Source organism: Enhydra lutris, unplaced genomic scaffold (genome assembly GCF_002288905.1).
Source record: "Enhydra lutris kenyoni isolate GAN:26980312 unplaced genomic scaffold, ASM228890v2 scaffoldscaffold1, whole genome shotgun sequence".
Classification (NCBI taxonomy): Eukaryota; Metazoa; Chordata; class Mammalia; order Carnivora; family Mustelidae; genus Enhydra; species Enhydra lutris.
In genome coordinates this window covers 42,258,073-42,276,346 of record NW_019154085.1, presented here as the reverse complement: position 1 = coordinate 42,276,346, position 18,274 = coordinate 42,258,073, and positions in this window count along the sequence as shown.

Below are 18,274 nucleotides of genomic sequence, written 5' to 3'. Positions count from 1 at the left end.
TCTGGTCAGCATGTGGTCTTTAACCCCCCAAAAGTTAACAATAAGCATTTGAACTGCTGGCTTCCGGTGTGTGTTTGGATTATCTTGTCTGCCATCTGAATCCCCTCATTCCTTGATCCAGTTTTCCTCTGGGGAGTCATGACCCCACCCCCAACTTCAGGCCCTGCCAATCAGAACCTCCAAACCTTAGGGATGGACACGTGACTCAGGTCAGCCAATGGGACTTAAACTTCAGGATTTTTCTGGAAGCATCATGGGTGGGAAGCCACGTGGAGACATGGTGGCCTTTTGCTATTGCCAGGAGAGGGTCCAGCTGAGCCCATCGAAGGGAGGGAAGAATTTGCGCTAGAGAGGGACACGTTCTGGCAGCATCATTGGAAGCCCTGGAACATAGAAGTTTCTGGGTGATGATGATAATCGTCACCATGATTTATAGTCCCTGGCAGGGACCTTGCACCTCATACCATCTCTGGGCAACTGTACTCAAGCCCCAAAGCCACTCACTGAGGTGGGCCTAACCCTTATCACCCCACTTCAGAGTTAGGGGAACTATTTTCAGAGTCCCCAGGACTTGTTTCCACCAGACATGGAAAGACACACAGCCATAGAAGTGACTGTCATGAAGGAAGAAGTGTCTCCCTAGAGACAGGAGGCCTGGTGCGCAGGGCTGCACCAGGGTGAGCGGGAGGCAGAGGGAGTAGGGAGGTGAATGTCAGCAATGGGAAAGAAGGGGCAGGCAGGGCAAGCCGGCTTGGGATCCACCATTTTGAATAATTGCAGCAGGCTCTCGGGCAGGCGGCTGTTACTAGCTGTCTGGTACCTGGCCGTGGGGTCATTTGGGCCACCAAACAGTGGCTCAGAGTGGAATGTCCAGTCAAGGATGGGGATGAGCTCCGGATGACTGAAAAACATACTTGCAGGCCAGTGGTTCACTGCCTGGAGGATATAAATGTCCAAGTATCAGAGTCCAGAAAATAAAAAATGTGGTTAATACAGAAATCAAGGCTCAGAGAATTTGAATTGCTCCGATGAGACCACAGCTGGAACACAGGCAGAAGCCAGCTATAGGTCAGCCTCACTCCAGGATCTGAACTGCTGGCCCCTGCTCAGTGCCTGGAGACCCGTGTCTCTCGTCCACTTGGCATCAAGGGAGGTCATGCCTGGTGTGACTCTAAGACAGTCTTGGTCTTTACCTCGTGATTCATTCTTCCCTGGCTGCCAGCAGATCTCACTGCTTATCTGAAAGCAGACAGCTCCATCCCAGAAATGAATCCAGAAGCTGTCAGATAGACCATCTGCTCTGGTCTGGAGCGCAACAAGCATCCGCTGGACCATGACACAGGAGGAGGGGGTGGTGTTGGGAGGTCGCCTGCTCTGGGCTTGGCCTTGGGGTCATTCCTCTCCAGGGGCCTCCCTTTAAGCTGGTCATTCAGTGTATCAGCCGGAGGGTCTCCAGCTGCTCTCCTGGGACAAGGTCACAGTAGGGTTCAGGAAGATCAGAGGATAGGGGGCCATTGGCCCTCAGACTTAACCTTGCTCCCCCTCTAGCTCCCTAAGGGTACACTTGATACACTTGGCAAGAGGGTCCATGGGGCCACCTTGTTTTCCTGTCTGAGCTTCGGAATCTGAACTCGCATTGACTAAGGAAAGAGGGGCCTTCTGTTTCTGGAGTCTAATATGTGAGGGTTTCTTTGAGATAGCAACGAAAGCACTTGTTCTCAAAGTATGAAGCATATTAAAAACGTACAGCCCTATACTGTGCCGCAAGCTACAGCCACCCAGCCCTCGTATCTGATTTCGAGTTCCCGTTCCTCCTCATGAAGGGGCCGTATGCGGACGTCAGCACCAGGATGCTTTCTGGTCCCTTGTAGTCCTGATCTATGTCATCTGCACGAGCACCCCCAACCAGGTCCTTGCCTGGTTGTCCTTGTCACTGCCTCTTTCAGACGGGGACTTGAGGCCAGTGTGACTGGTGCTCTGTTGATGCTCTTGCTTAAAACGTAGACTTTGAGTTCCAAGACTTTAAAAGCTGTTTCCATGAGAAGCTCTTCTTGACACCAACTCTGCGCCATGCCTTGCAGACGGGACCACCCAGGATGAGTGTGGGGGCTCTCTGACCCCCTCGCCTTTGCATCTAGCTTCTCGAGCAGCTGCAGAAAGAGTCCGTCAAAGGCACAGACTGTCTCCATCGCCTTAGGATCCAGAACGTGCTTCCAGGGCAGCACCTTCCCTGGGGAAACACTGAGTCAGATTTAACGAACAGTTCTTGAGGGCTTCTCAATTTAACCTAAGCCAGATGTGAGGCTAAATACTTTATCTCATATTATTTTCATTTTTACCTAAATCATTCTGAACGAGGAATTAGGTTTGCTCGAGATCACGTGTAGCTAGAAAGTGGCATACTGGAGGGGGGTGGGGGGGATACAGAGGTCAGCTCATGTGGGTGCAAGAGGCATACACACTGTACCACCAGGAAGGGGGTGCTCACCTGTCATCTGTGCGCTGACCATTCCCAACTTACACCCCAGGTTGGGTCTATCCTTTCGTGTCTGTAACCCATTCCTACCTGACCTGAGTACCTGCCAGCTGGCCGACCATCCCAGTTGACCCAGGACCTCATGGTTTCCCGGGACTTCTGGGACTAGACTGGGACAGTCCAAGGCACATCAGGAAGGTTGGTCTGCCAGAGTCCCTCTGTCATGGAGAAGGGACACGCCCCGTTGAACAAAAGAACACATGAATGATGACGTATTAGTCAGGAACCTTCCTGAATACACAAGGCAACTTCCCAAAATTTGCTCCTTTAAATACATTTTTAAAAGCAGTATAAAGGGGCGCATGGGTGGCTCAGTGGGTTAAAGCCTCTGCCTTTGGCTCAGGTCATGATCCCAGGGTCCCGGGATCAAGCCCCGCATTGGGCTCTCTGCTCAGCGGGGAGACTGCTTCCCTTCCTCTCTCTCTGCCTGCTTGTGATCTCCGTCTGTCAAATAAATAAAATCTTTAAAAAAATAAAATAAAATAAAAGCAGTATAAAATGACAAACACAACTGCATTTGTGTGTGTGTGTGTGTGTGTGTGTGTGTGTGTGTGTGTGTGTGCATGCGTGCGTTCCATTTGGCTATCTTCTATGGAGATCATTCTGGAACATCTCCACTCCTCCCAACCCTCCTGCTGCCTTTCAATTTGTTGGTATCCCTTCGCTTTGCCTCCCCAAAGTTTAACTTTGCGTACATTTTAGTTTCCTAAGATTTTGGATTTCTTCAACTTTATTAAGTAAGTTTGGAATCCCCAAATAAAGAATGAAAATAGACTCACCATTTATTACTAACCCAAGATGTGTTTCCTTTTGCTGGAAGAACTTCTTGTCTTGCTATCATTTACAGAAGCACTTCCATTTCCCTAAATATTTATTAATGGAGTATTTTTATCACCAAACATGCCTTCTAAATATTTACGTTTCAGGAACCCTCTTGCAAAGTTGAGTTTACAAAACTGCCAGGAGAAAGTGAGGGCAACATCACTTTACAGGCCTGGCGTGGTTTTAACAACAGCAGGGAAGGCCTGCTTGGCCATTGGCATCCCCACGATTTTACTGGAAGATTTGGTTCTGTCATGTTTTGTGCAGTGGTTCTCACGTGGAGAAATGCTTACCCAATGCATGGAACCATCTGCAGGAGGGGCCTCCTCCGAGGCCCACGGAGAAGAGTGGCACCTGAAAATCACAGATGGAGATTCCTATTTTTGGATCAGAGCTGCGGCGGAGGGACACCACGCAATGCGGCAGCGCTAGGCGTCTGGACGCACACCTGGCATGCACACATGGGTGGGGAAGGCCCTCTAGGCCGTGCTGTCTCTCCGGAACTTCTTCCATTCTAACTGTCCACCTTTGTCCCCATACTGGCCAAACAGCACGCCTTGTCTGACTTCATGTCACCTCTTACTTTAAAGGACCATTTGCAACTTTTAATATTTAGTCTATTTGCTGACTGCGTGTAGCAGGTGTACTCCGAATTTTTGGCGTGAAAGTTGTGACCTTCCATAACTGGTGCCGTCAGCATGCTACTTGGTAAGAGAGAATGGGGTTCACTTAAGCCTGTCTATACCCAAGTCTCTGAGGCTTTTCCCTGAAGTTTTGTGGATGCAATTGCCTGTGAAATGAATTTCGTTCTTGCTTTTTCTTTGGAGTGTTTACTTCAAATGGTGGGGGTTATTTTATTCTATCCCCTATGTTAGCTCTTTTCATGGGGGGGGGGGGTGTTGCAACCCACGGGGGTCTCATACGCATTTGGTGTACTACCAATACGTAAAGGACCAAACAAAGTTGGCTAATGATTTACTTCCAAATAAATTAGAGCTGCTACCTCCAAGACGACAGCCTCCTTCCCTGACATCCGTTTTGCTTGGTTGGAAAAGAAAAGAAGCGTTGGAGTGACAGCCGGCAAGCAGTGGGTCGTTCTTTGTCCTGGCAAAGCCCCTGGGCTATGTCACGCCTGTAAGCATCACCTGGTCAAGGGTAACTTGGGGAGTTACAGCTGGAGAAGGCTTGCCTTATGTCACCTGTTTGCCAACAATGCTTCTAGCTCTTTCTTTTCTCCCTGAGGTGAGAGAGGCAGTTCTGGCAAAAGCACCTGATGTCTGAGCCGGATGTGGAAACCTTTCAGCAGAGCTAAGGAGGTAGTTTATTATATAAGGTTCATGGTTGTGTAATAGTTTTGATGTACTTTATAAAACTAAATTATTTGTGCTAATGGAGGAGGTAATGAGAAGATAATGCACGATGGGCACAAAACCTAATGGTCTTTACCTTCAGGGTTAGAGTGTGTCTCCAACCAATCGTCCTGCCTGGTTGTATTTTCTTAGGTGGGAATTAACGCTGAGTGCACATTCCTCTTGTGCTGAGCCAGCCCAGGCTAGTCACAGGAAGCCGTTCCAAGGTGGTTAGAGAAGAAAAACTGGAACTTAATATTTACACTAGAAATCTACAAATTGGATCATCTCCATTCCGTGAGTTGAGTGTTGGTTTAAAAACCGATGAACAGAAACCAACACTGTGTCCAAGTACGGAAATATCATAATTTATCAAAGTCCCAACGATGACGGGTAATCACCCAAATTGTGCGAAACTGACCACTTAATGTCTTGGTCCTAATTACTCATTCTCTGAAAACTATGTTTCCTAGATGTCTGGGGGAGTTGTTCTAAAACTTGATGTTCTTCAAGTAACACTTTTGTCTTTTAAGTCATCTGGAGATTTTTCTTGAACTGTGTAGTATGCCGTCTGCCCAAATACTACTTTGAGCTGTTACTCAGAAACTTAATTATTCAATTTTTTGCATGCTTGCTCTTCTTCTTTTCAATTAAAAGGACAACGTCCTTTGCTAAGGGCACTCCTCTCGTGTGCCAAGAATTGTGCCTACCCAGAGTAGAATTCTAGTAAATTTCAATTCGGTGTGCTTCTGTCCTCTTAGAGCAACAGAACAGGTTTTAAGATCCTATATTCATAGAAGTCTTGGAGGTCATCCTCATGTTCTGAGGTACTCAGAACTCAATGCCTGCATTTTGAGGGGATACAATTTATCCCCTAACAAATGTCATAATTGGAAGTATGGTGTTGCCCCTGGTATGCTGAGAGCGTTCAGGCAACTGTGACTCCTCTACACAGACAGGACTCATGCCCCAGAGCTGGGGTGCAGAGGGCACACCCTCATGCTCAGAGAACTGACCACGGGACTAGGCCAGGATAGGAGGAGATGCGTTGTTGCCCCTGTTGCTTGAAGCCTGGGCCACTGGGATGACATTGCATTCATGGCTCGCAGGACAGTGGGGGGGCTGGGCGCTCCACGCTGCCCTCCTTTTCTCAGGGGCTGGAGCATGGCTCCTTGTTGGCTTATCCCTAGCCGCTCTGTTCTCTGTCTCTGTTGGTTCGTCTCTGAACAACAGTGAGCCATTGGGTCACACTGTAAAATGCACCATTGGAATGACGGGATCTTCACTTGCCTGTGCACCTAGGACAGGATATGGACAGATCCGGCAGAAGGGGCAGAAATCCCCCATGGATGCTGATGCAAGAGCTAGCTGCCTTCTTAAGTCAGTCCTTCTGCGGCTTTGCCCTTACCTGGGCTTCACAGGTGTTTCTGCAGAGAATGGCACGCCATGTTGTGCTAGAATGGCCTCCCACATCTGCCATGACCCTCCTGCACCTATTCCTCGGTGTGCCTGGCTCAGTCCTGGGGGGCAAGCTTGAGAAGGCACGAGGCCACCTTTGGATGCGGGGACCTATGCTTCATGCTTTTTCTTGTCTTCTTTATTATTTAAAAATTTTTATTTATTTGGGGCACCTGGGTGGCTCAGTGGATTAAAGCCTCTGCCTTCGGCTCAGGTCAGGATCCCACAGTCCTGGGATTGAGCCCTGCATCGGGCTCTCTGCTCAACAGGGAGCCTGCTTCCTCCTCTCTCTCTGCTTGCCTCTCTGCCTACTTGTGATCTCTGTCTGTCAAATGAATAAATAAAATCTAAAAAAAAAAAATTTATTTATTTTTTGAATTTCTTTCCAGTGTTCCATAATTCATTGTTTATGCACCACACCCAGTGCTCCATGTAATCTGTGCCCTCCTTAATACCCACCGTCAGGCTCACCCAGCCTCCCACACCCCTCTCCTACAAAACCCTCAGTTTGTTCCTCAGTCTTGTCTTCTTTCTTAATTCCTCAGGGACTAAAATCATACAGATGAATGCAATTTCTAGAGAGATGGAAAGAAAGTAGAAAATACAAAATACTCATGATTCCTCATACTTTGTGTCCTAAAAAAATAGGCTGAATACAACACGGTATATTGGAGTCTTGCTGTTCCAGTAACAGACTCTATGATTTGGGGTTCTGTTGCGAAGCAAGTTTTAATTATGGATCCCCTGGTGCTTCCAGGAACCTGCCTCTAAACTGGGCTTAGAGACAGAGGCTGCTTGTACCCACCCCTGTTCTCCTGAGGACATGTCTGAGCTCTGAAGAGCGCTAACAAATGCATCCATTTTCGGAGTATTTAACACCTTACACATGTGTGTGTGTGTGATGAACATTCTCAATGCATAACCATTTGCAGTTCACCGTAAAATGCATTGTCAATATGACATACTATTCACTCAGCTGTGTATTAAGGATTTGATACCAAATGTCTTAGTCTAATTATAAGGAATCTCAGGAAAAGGCATTTATGGCAGGGATAGTACATCGCCGTAGAAACTGGGACTTAAGAGTGAAATAATGAAGATTGCTTTATTCTAGAATCCTGAAAATGCAGTATTCTTAAGGAATGTCTATATTTGTCTGTATCTACCCCCTACCCCCGCCCATCTACCTCGCTATTGTCTTTCATCTGTGTAGGAATGTTGTCAATTGTATGAGACTAAAGCCTAGATATTCTCAGGCAGGGAGCTGTCCTTATTTAAGAAAATACTGTGATAAGCTGCTTGATGAAAACCTAAAACCCTGAGGGTGTTGCAGGATAGGGTACAAGAAACAAAAATCTAGCAGCAAATCTGCTTCCTGTTGAAATATACAAAAGAGTGGGTAAGAGCAGGAGGAGGGGATGGGGGCTCAGAGTGGTGTTGCTGGAGGCTGTGAGTGGTGGAAGTAGATGAAGGACTTTTAAGAATTGGAGTGTTGGCCATTAGAGTTTTACAAAACTGCCTAAAATTGGGTGCCTGTGTGGCTCAGTGAGCATCTGCCTTCAGCTCAGGTCATGATTCTAGGGTCCTGGGATCAAGTCCTTCGTCGGGCTTCCTGCTCAGTGGAGAGTCTGCTTCTCCCTCTGCCTCTCCCCCAACTCATGCACAAGCTTTCTCTCTCACAAAAATAAATAAAATGTTAAAAAAAATTTAAAAATTTTTAATAAATAAATAAAAAATATATAGAAATAAATAAAATAAATAAATAAATAAAAAATAAATAAAAAAATATAGAAAAGAGCACAAAATGCGAATACATGACTTAACAAATGATTACGAAACCAAAAATCCTGTCCAAGGTGGAGAATGAGAGTGCTTCAGGACTCCAAAACCCCCAGATGCGTCTCTTGCCCAGCACAGCTCCCTACCTCCCCTCTACCACACGGGCTACCCTCATTCTGTAATGAAATCTTTTCTTTGTTTTGACTTTCACTTCCCTAAAAATATACCTTAGTACCACCTGGAAAAATTTACGTGCAATGTAGTGCTCAGATCCTAAGTGTTGGGTTTGATGAGTTTGACAGTTGCAAAACCAACATTCTAGTCAAAATATACAACAGTTCAATCACTCTGGAAGCTTCCCTCTTGTCACCTATTGCTCAATGCTCCATCCAATCCAAGGACCTCAGCTGACTCCTAGATACGGTGGATTATTCCCCAGTTCTCCAGCTTTATGCAAACAAACCATACAATACGTGCTTGTGAGATTGGTGCACGTTTCGTGAGTCAGTAGTGAATCAGGACTTTATCTCCAAGTAGGAGTCAGTGTATGAATACACCACAGTGTTCTCTTTTTCGGTTCTCCTGTTAATGGATACTTGAGCTCTGTAGTTCGGTTTTGGCAACTGAAAAAAAGGGGCTATGAACATTCTTGCACACATCTTGTGAAAGGATGCTTTCATTGATCTTGGATGGATCCCAGGTGTGGAATTGCGGGGCGCAATGGGGTCTATGGCTCACTTCACAAGAAACGGCTGGCTGGTTTTCCAAAGAAGGTGCACAGCGGACCATATGCCAGTGCCCCACCGTCTCTCCAGCACATGCCATTGTCGGTCTTTTTAATTTTAGGTATTTCAGTGAGTGTGACTGGTACCTCATGATGGTTTTAATTTTCATTATCCCATGGAATAATGAAGGATAATGGACCAAGTTTCACAATTATTTTGTCCATGCACATACCTTCCTTTGTGAAGAGCCTATTCAAATACTTTGCCCATTAAAAGACAAACAAACAAAAGATGGTATGATTTTTTTTTTAAAGATTTTATTTATTTATTTGACAGAGAGAGAGATCACAAGCAGGCAGGGAGGCAGGCAGAGAGAGGAGGAAGCAGGCTCTCTGCAGAACAGAGAGCTCGATGCGGGGCTCGATCCAAGGACGCTGGGATCATGACCTGAGCCGAAGGCAGAGGCTTTAACCCACTGAGCCACCCAGGCGCCCCAAGATGGTATGATTTTAACCCTTCTGTATTTATTAAGACTTGCTTTATGGATAACACACGGTTTATCTCCATGAACAGTTGGTAGGCATTTGTAAAGAATGCAAGCTCGGCCGTTGGAGGAGTCAACTGTGTCAATTACATTATGTTGCCTCATGCTGTTCTTTGTGTCTCCTCTGTGTTTGCTTTCTGCCTATTTGTTCTTTCAGTATTACTTTCTAAATTGCTGTCATTGTCACAGTACAGTGATCTCCATCTTCCTTGACACAAAGGACTTTTCTGAATGTTTTGTGGATTCAAATGTTTTGTGGAAGAGAGACAGCCCAACTTACCTGGAAGCAAGCTACTCAGATTGAATGATGTTAGCGATCTCAGACTCTAGGAACCAGAGGTATCCATGAAATATCTGGAACTCCCTAGAGAACGTGGAGAAAGCTTGCAGGGGAAGTCATTGGACCGTTACATAATACATGGCAGTGATGTACTAAACCTTATCTGAAACCCAAGAAACCAAGTGACACTCACTTATTTACCTTAAACTGGCGTTTTTAAACTGAGAATCTGCTGTGTTGGGCACACTGTTCTAGGCACTGGGGCACAATAGTGATGAACGTTTTTAGTTCCTTTCTTAATAAAGATTATACTTTAGTGGAGAAGACAGATGATAGGGAAATAGAGATACAAAGAACAGATAATATGAAAGCTGTGAAGAGGGTATGAGTGGGGAGATGTGGTTTCAGATGTGTTGATTATGGAAGATCTCTCTAAGGAGGGGACATTGTGCAGAGATCTGAATGAAGTACAGAAGTGAACTATGCAAAGGTTTGAAGGGGAAGCATCTATTTCAAACAGAAAGAAGAACTAGTGCAAAGGGCCTGAGGTAGAAACACACTTGGCGAAGTGGAGGAATCAGGAGATACGTCTGGCACTTACAGTGTCTTAGGATGCTTGGTCAGGAATCTTTCTTTCCCACTGACCTTTATTTTGGAACGGGCATTGGAAGCATAGACCATTTGAGCCATACCCTATGTGCCTTCAGACCAAGAGGAGTTCTAGTATCACAGTACCTTGCAACACCTCCAGGACAGGGAAATTTCTGTGTCCTCTTGGAAGATGCAGGAGGGGATAAGGGTGGAATTCTCATGGTGTTAGGGACATGAATATTTATTGTGGATGAGGGATGAGGTTGGTCCTGGAAAGAGAGAACTTTTCCTTGGAATACTCTAATGCTTTCAGGGCAAATAGGTTGGAAAGGTATCCTCCACTCTCACCAGCCTGTGGTCGCTAAAGCAGGGAACAAGAACACATAAAATACAGGTAGGATGACCAATTGTCTCATTTTCCTGGGACTAAGTCAATTCTCTGGACATGTCCCTGGCAAATCAAGACAAATTGATCGATCTAGGTGCAGACCCAAGCTATGGGCTGAAACTTCTTGTTCTCTGAAAGCTCAGTCCTCCCCCAGGGATCCTCAGGCCTGTTGGACACCTGGCTATGGCTCAGGACACTCCAGGCTTGAGGTTCTTTATGGCTGGGTGAGATCGAGCTCTGGGATAAGGAAACCAAATTTCTGTACGGGCCATGGTTCCGGCAAGGGGATGTAAGTGGCTTCCGTGATGTCTCTTGATAGAATCACCTGTTCAGCCAAACCCTGTTCAAGAGTTAGGGAACCCAAGAAAGCCAATGCCAGGAGAGCTGCTGAGAAGCCTTTGCAAAGACTGCTCATCTTTCCACGTCTCCACGTCTGCAGAAAAGAATCCTTGAGCAAGAAAAGACAAACTCGCAGAGACTGTGAAGTTTCACATGGGAGAGGGAAACATGCATCAGAGCTTAGTTCACCCATAACACTGGATACTCAGCTGCAGGTCAGCAGAGAAATGAGAATCTGCACGTGGTCTATGTGAGTCTTACCTGGTAGATACCCGGCCACGACTGGGGTAAGGTGAGTGGAAGGAAAGGCTGGGAGCTCACATAGCAGATGGTGGTCAAAACAAAAAAAAATCACTGGCAATGATTTATTGTAACTGAATTTACTTCCAAGGTGGTGTTACCTGGGCCACTGACCTTGCGTAGCTCTTTAAAATTGACCAGGTAAGGGCGCCTGGGTGGCTCAGTGCGTTGAGCCTCTGCCTTCGGCTCAGGTCATGATCTCAGGGTCCTGGGATCGAGCCCCGCATTGGGCTCTCTGCTCAGCGGGGAGCCTGCTTCCCCTTGTCTTTCTCTGCCTGCCTCTCTGCCTACTTGTGATCTCTGTCTGTCAAATAAATAAATAAAATCTTAAAAAAAAAAATTGACCAAGTACTTCTCATTTGCCATGCTGAGTCACTTGCTGTGCTACAATGAACACGTGCCAGGAAGCTCATGTTGGCTCTTGGACACATTTTTGCATCAATGAGGAGTACTGTGAGCATGACACCTAAAATTACAGGCCACCGACAACATCCAGAGAAGGAGAGAAATGTTGCCAAAGGAATAAGTCGGAAATCAGGCCAAGCCTCTGTTGCACACAGCTGTAGACTTGTGTCAAATGGGACCTGGGAGGGGTGAGTGAGAGCCACCGCCATGCGTCCAAGTAGAAGCATGCACTGTGCCAGACGCCAGAGAACGAGGCCCATCTGCTGGTTAGCATTCCTCTGTTTTAATGACTCCTTTACGGAAGATTTAGGGCCCCAGTAACAGGAAGTGAGTCACAAAATTTATACAGGTTCTAGGAACAGGATCTGACCGGCTCTAGGGACAATTTACACTTATGACAGTGAACTTTCCTGTATAAAAGGTGATTTTTTCCTAGGTTGTGAACGTGCTGAAAAGGCAACGTTCCTTACAGAGTTGCTCTAAAATACATTTCATGTTGATTCATGAAGCCAAGTGAGAGGAATAAAAAACCAAGGCTTCTCCCCTGAGGCTTGAATATGGGAGCGATCAGATATTTTTCTCCTGGAAAAAGGAAGAGAGCAAACGAAGCCAAATAGAATTATGTGCACAGACCATGGGAATGTTACCATGAGCTTGGACCGTGGCTGCACCTCCCCACGTCTGTGTGTGCCTCAGTTTCCGACCAGAGTGGCCTCGGCAGTGTCAAGGAGCAAGGCCACGGGCACCGTAGGGACCTGGCAAGGTGGCTGCCCCATCCTTCTTGTGGCCTGAAGGTAGGACCAGACGGTGCCCCTCCTCACACTCATGTCACGTGACTTTGTCTCTGCCCCATCCCCCCGACCCCTGCATCCCGATTGTCACCGCAGCTTGACCGCATAGGACCCACCAGGTGCCTGCAGATCCAACCCACAAGTTCAGGGCCGCATGCTCTGGGGTACTGTAGCTTTGACTAATAGGGGTGGAAGCCGGGAGCTCCATTCCCCTCTCCTCCCTGTGGGTGGACACTTCGGATCTGTAGTCACTTTGAAAGCATCTCTAAAGCTGTCCTGTGAGACGGGCAGCCGGTCCCAAAGCAACGGCCAGCTGGTAAGTCCTCTTTACGCCCACTCCCCTCCTTCCTGCCCAGTTAAATCTGGGCCTATAAATACTCAATGAAGATTTGTAAATGAATGACTTTTAAAAATTTCGTGGGTATTTGGAACATTTCACTGTTAGCAGTTCCAAATATTTATACACACACGCACACACACACACACATGAAGGTAGGTATCTATATCTTATATACTTATATGTAAGTATATAATATATATATATTCCGAGCTAATGGACTTCAGTTTGTCAACTCAGTCGTACCCTCTCCTTTATCTCAAATTAAAATTAAAATTAAATTTTAATTAAAATTTAATTAATAAAATTTAATTAAATTAATTTTAATTTAGGGAATTTAATTTTATTTAATTTTATTAAATTTTATTTAATAAAATTAAAATTTAATTAAATTAATTTTAATTTAGGGAATTTAATTTTATTTATTATAAATTATTAATTTATTATATTTATTTATTATTTAAATAATTTATTTATTATTTAAAATATATTTACATTTATTAATGATTTATTATAAATTTATAATAATTTATTATAAATTATTGATTTTATTTATATAAATTTAATTTTAATTTAGGTGCTGGGGCACCTGGGTGGCTCAGTCGGGTTAACCGTCCTACTCTTGATTTCGGCTCAGGTCATGATCTCAGGGTTGTGAGGTGGAGCCCCGTGTTGGGCTCTGTGCTGAAGATTTTCTCACTCTCCCTCCCCTCTCCCTCTGCCCCTCCCCCCATCCCCTGTCTCACGTGCCGTGAGCGTGTGTGCGTGCCTGCATGTGTGCTCTCTCTCTCTCTCTGGAAAAAAAAAAATTTTGCCAGGGCTGTCATGTCTGTTAATAACTTAATTGACTGATGATAATTTGTGGGTTGAATGTAGGATAATGGCGTTAAAACCACGCTTCCAGGCATGGTAACCACCAGCCACTGAATCCTGGGGCTGTGACACTGCCTGCGTGATCCCCCTTCCCACGTGCCCCTTTTGAGTGACGGGAGTCCTCGGAGCATCTCTCCGCTGCTGAGGGGCTCATACTCAGGAGCCCGCACTGAGGAGCTGGGTGCTGGCAGCACTCCGCACTAAGCACTCCCACTCGGTGACGGGAAACAGAGATTGTTGCTTTATATCTAGAAAACTGTATTTCAACTCAATATTTGATGATTTGGATTCGTGCACTAGGATACAAAAGGATTTTACATATGTGTTTGACTATGAGCCACATGTTCAAAAACAAATTGAATTTGAAGGTGTGGGATCACAGAAATTGGAGCGAGTGTAGCTCAACCGTTATTACCCCAGTGGGGGAAACTGAGTCCCAGAGGAAGGTGGACTTGCCTAAATTCTCACCATTGATGCCAGCCTTGGAACGGAAGCCAGGTCTCCCAAGGACCGGTTCACACACCTTCTGTCACAAAAGCTGTTTATCTTTTGACTTTATTTATTTCTGTCCAGTACACATAAATACAAGCCTACCTCTTTCCAATTGACTGAGTGGTCTCACCCGTTTTGTAGCATTTAAAGAGAATCTTTAAAAAGAAGCTTCATGATGACTTGCATACTGCTATAGAATGAATACATGCCCCAAATTTTATTCAACTCATTAGTGAATGGGGAAACCAGTAAGATGTTACAACCTGTTGGAATGAGAATTCAGACCACCATACAGATAAAGGTGAGCAAGATACAGAACTGATTTTACAAAGAGATGCAAACAGGTTGGCAATCAATTGCATTTCACGAGACACAACTAATTTACATTTTTATGGGCAAAAATTATTTGCATTGGTGTTGATTTCTACAACTTACAGAGTTGTAAAATACCTCTAAGACAGTGAGCAGGGAACTTGGAGAGGTGTGCTACATGGGGCACACAGCAATCTTCTTTTTTGTCCACTTTAATGTCTTCCAAGATTCTTCCTAACAGTGATAGGAAGTGATAGGTGTGATTTAAGAATTGAGAATCTATATAACATATTTTTAAACAAAAGTCTTGTAATTGTCTCCTCTTGGTGTATATATATGCACTACACTGAGAAGTTTTATTTTATTTTATTTTTAAAGATTTTTTTATATTTATTTATTTATTTGACACACAGAGAAAGAAAGAGAGAGAGAGAGAGATCACAAGTAGGCAGAGAGGCAGGCAGAGAGAGAGGGGGAAGCAGGCTCTCTGCTGAGCAGAAGGCCTGATGTGGGGCTCGATGTGGGGTTTGATTCGGGGCTCAATCCCAGGACCCTGGGATCATGACCTGAGCCGAAGGCAGAGGCTTAACCCACTGAACCACCCAGGTGCCCCGAGAAGTTTTATTTTAAAAGCAATTATGTTTGGGACAAATCCTAATTATTGCTTCCTGCCCTTTCTCCCTGTTTTTATAATCACGTTGGGTCAAAGTAAATGACGTGATAGCCTTGGAGGAATGACTTCAGTGTAATGGTAAATTCCCGTGTCTGTTCTCACTTCTGCAACCCAGTCTCAAAGATCCTCTTCTTCCTTTAACTGATGTCCCAAGGACATTCCCCCCACCCCTGATGCCCTGCATTTTACTTCTTGGACAGATATTTAATGGCCAGACCAAACCTGAGAGGCTTAGACAGGTTTTCCCTTCGCAACCAGTCTGACCGACTAGATGGGTTGTTACGACTGACCCCTCCTTTCTCACAGAGTCCCAAGACTCTGTGCCAACCGCAGGTTCGAGTCATTCCACCTAGACCTTGGCTTTGGGCCTTATTGTCATTTCTGTACTGGGTCTAATGTCTGTCCCACTTCCATTTATAGCCTGGACCTCCTGGGGCTGGGCGTGTACACCCCTGGGACCGAAACCTAACACATCCCTGTGCCCCACTCCGTCTACCCAGATAGATGTTACCTTCCTGCCCAATATCTGACCTTTTCCCTTCACACATCAACAAGCCTCCCTCTGTGGTCTTGCAGATTTCCTGAGCCATGTCTGGAGAGCTTTGCATCCCTTCAACATAGTGGTTCCCACTGGAGCGAGCATCTCTGCCGTTTCCTCGGGCATCTGCCCCACCCCAGTGCAGAGTCTGGTGCCAAGGCTACAGGCTTCTCTCCTGCAGAACTAGTCCTAAGTCAGCAGGTCCAGATCTCACACATGTATCGTGCTGCCTCTCAGAAACAGTCAACAGAGCAGAGAGGTCTAGCGAACACACGTTTCATTAACAGACACTTCACAAGCACCTGCTAAGTGCCGGCACTCTGCGGCTTATTATCTTTAACCCTTAGGAAACAGAAGTGTTGGGTGTGATGTGAATTTAGACCAGTTGCTGAAGGGCAGTCATATATGAGCACCAACAGGGTGACCCAGGGTGAAAAAGCATCTCAGGATTTTTTTTTTTGTAATTTCAGTGAAATATATGTATTTATTTATTTTAAAATTTTCCTTCAATGTATTTAAATGGAAAACAAAACAACAAAACAGCTCATCGATTTCTACTATCCCCAGCTCCTGCCCCTTGCAACCATTAATCTCTGTATCTATGAAGTTAGGTCTTTTTCTTTTCTTTTCTTTCCTTTCCTTTTTTTGATTCCACATATAAGAGAGATCACAAGGTATTTGTCTTTCATTCTGACCTGTTTCACGTAGCACAATGCTCTTTGGTTCTATCTGTGTTGTCTCAAATGAGAGGCTGTGTTTCTCATGTCTGAATAATATTCCAGTGTGTGTGTGTGTGTGTGTGTGTGTGTGTGTGTACACCACGATTTCTTTACCCATTGATCTATCAATAGACACTCAGGTTGTGTCCATATCTTGGCTGTTGTAAATAATGCTGCAATGATCATGGGGATGCAGCCACCTTTTTAAGTTAGTGCTTTCATTTTCTCTGGTTAAATACCTAGACGTGGAATTGCTGGATCCTATGGTATTTCCGTTTTTAATTCTTGAAGAAACCCCCCACTGTTCTCCACAATGGCTGCCCCACTTTGCATTCCTGCCAACAGTGCATGCAGGTTCCCTTTGCTCCACATCCTCACCAACACTTGCTATTTCTTATCTTTTTGATACTAGCGATTCTAGCAGGTGGGAGGTGATATCTCATTGTGGTTTCTTTTTGTTTTTTCATTAATAATCATGGACATGTGTATTAAAATTGCTGACTGTGGTTTGAAATTTTCTTTTCTTTCTTTCTTCCTTTTTTTGATGTATTGTTTCATGATTCCATTGTTATTTATTATTTATTAATGTTATTATTCCATTATTTGCATGTAACACCCAGGGCTCATTGTGGTTTCAATTATCGACCATCTGGATGTCTTCTTTGGAAAAATGTCTATTCAGGTCTTCTGGCCACTTTTTAAATTAAATTGTTTGGGGTTCTTTTTTGCTATTGTGTTGTATGATATATCTATATCTATATCTATATATATCTCAGCCCCTTATCAGATATATGATTTGCAATTCTTTTCTCCCATTCAGCAGATTGCCTTCTTGTCTTGTTGACTCTTTCCTTTGTTGTGCAGAGGCTTTTTAGTGTAGTCCCACTTGTGTCTTCTTTTGTTGCTTTTGCTTTTCACGTCAGATTCAAAAGACCATCACCATGACCCATGTCAAGGAGCTCATGTTTTCTTCTATGAGTTTGATGGTTTGGGGGCTTATATTCAAGACTTTAATCCATCTTGAGTTAATTTTTGTATGTGATCTAAGATCGTAGTCTAGTTTCATCCTTTTGCATGTGACTGTCCAATTTCCCCAAAACTACTTACTGAATAGACTGTCCTCTCCCATTTTATATTCTTGGCTCCTTTACTGTAAATTAATTGATCATCTACGGGTGGGTTTATTTCTGGGCTCTCTATTCTGCATCCATGGACCTATGTGTCTGTTTTTATGGCAATACTATACTGTTCACTACTTTTTTTTTTTTTAACTATATTTGCAATATAGTTTAAGATCAGGGAGTTTGATGGCTCCAGTTTTGGTCTTCTTCCTCAAGAATGCTTTGGCTATTGGGGGTCTTTTATGGTTCCATACAAATTTTACGTTTGTTCTATTTCTGTGAAAAATACCACTGGAACTTTGGTAGGGATTTCACTGAATCTGTATACTGCTTTGGGCAGTATGGACGTCTTAATAATATTAATTCTTTCAATCCATGATCATGGAATACCTTTCTATTTATTTGTCCTTTCCGATGGCTTTCATAGTGTCTTGTAGTATTTAATACATAGGTCTTTCACTTCTGAGAGTAGCAAATGATAAATACTTTTGTTTGCAATTTGTCTGTTATTTGCAAGATCAAATGTTATTTCCACAGAGAGTTTCTCTATGAGGTAGAGATGGTAATTTGTGGGTGGTAGGTTTGGGAGAAAAATAGCAGAGTGCAATAATCTGCTGGATCAATGGAGAATAGTTTTTTTATGTTTTTTTTTTTTAAACTAAAATCTAGGGTTGTAATTATCATAGCTTAGTAAAATGTAGGATAAAATTAATGTCACTTCCTTTAGTACAATATTCCAGTGAGACTGTGGCTAGGCAAAGGATGACTTAGAGAAAAGTGTGCTATAATTTTATCTGGGCTGCTATTATTTAATATATAAATCTATGCTATAGTGACAAATGGGCTGGTTTCCAAGAGCTGGCTTTTGTAATATTTCCTTTTAATAATGACTTCTAAAGTCC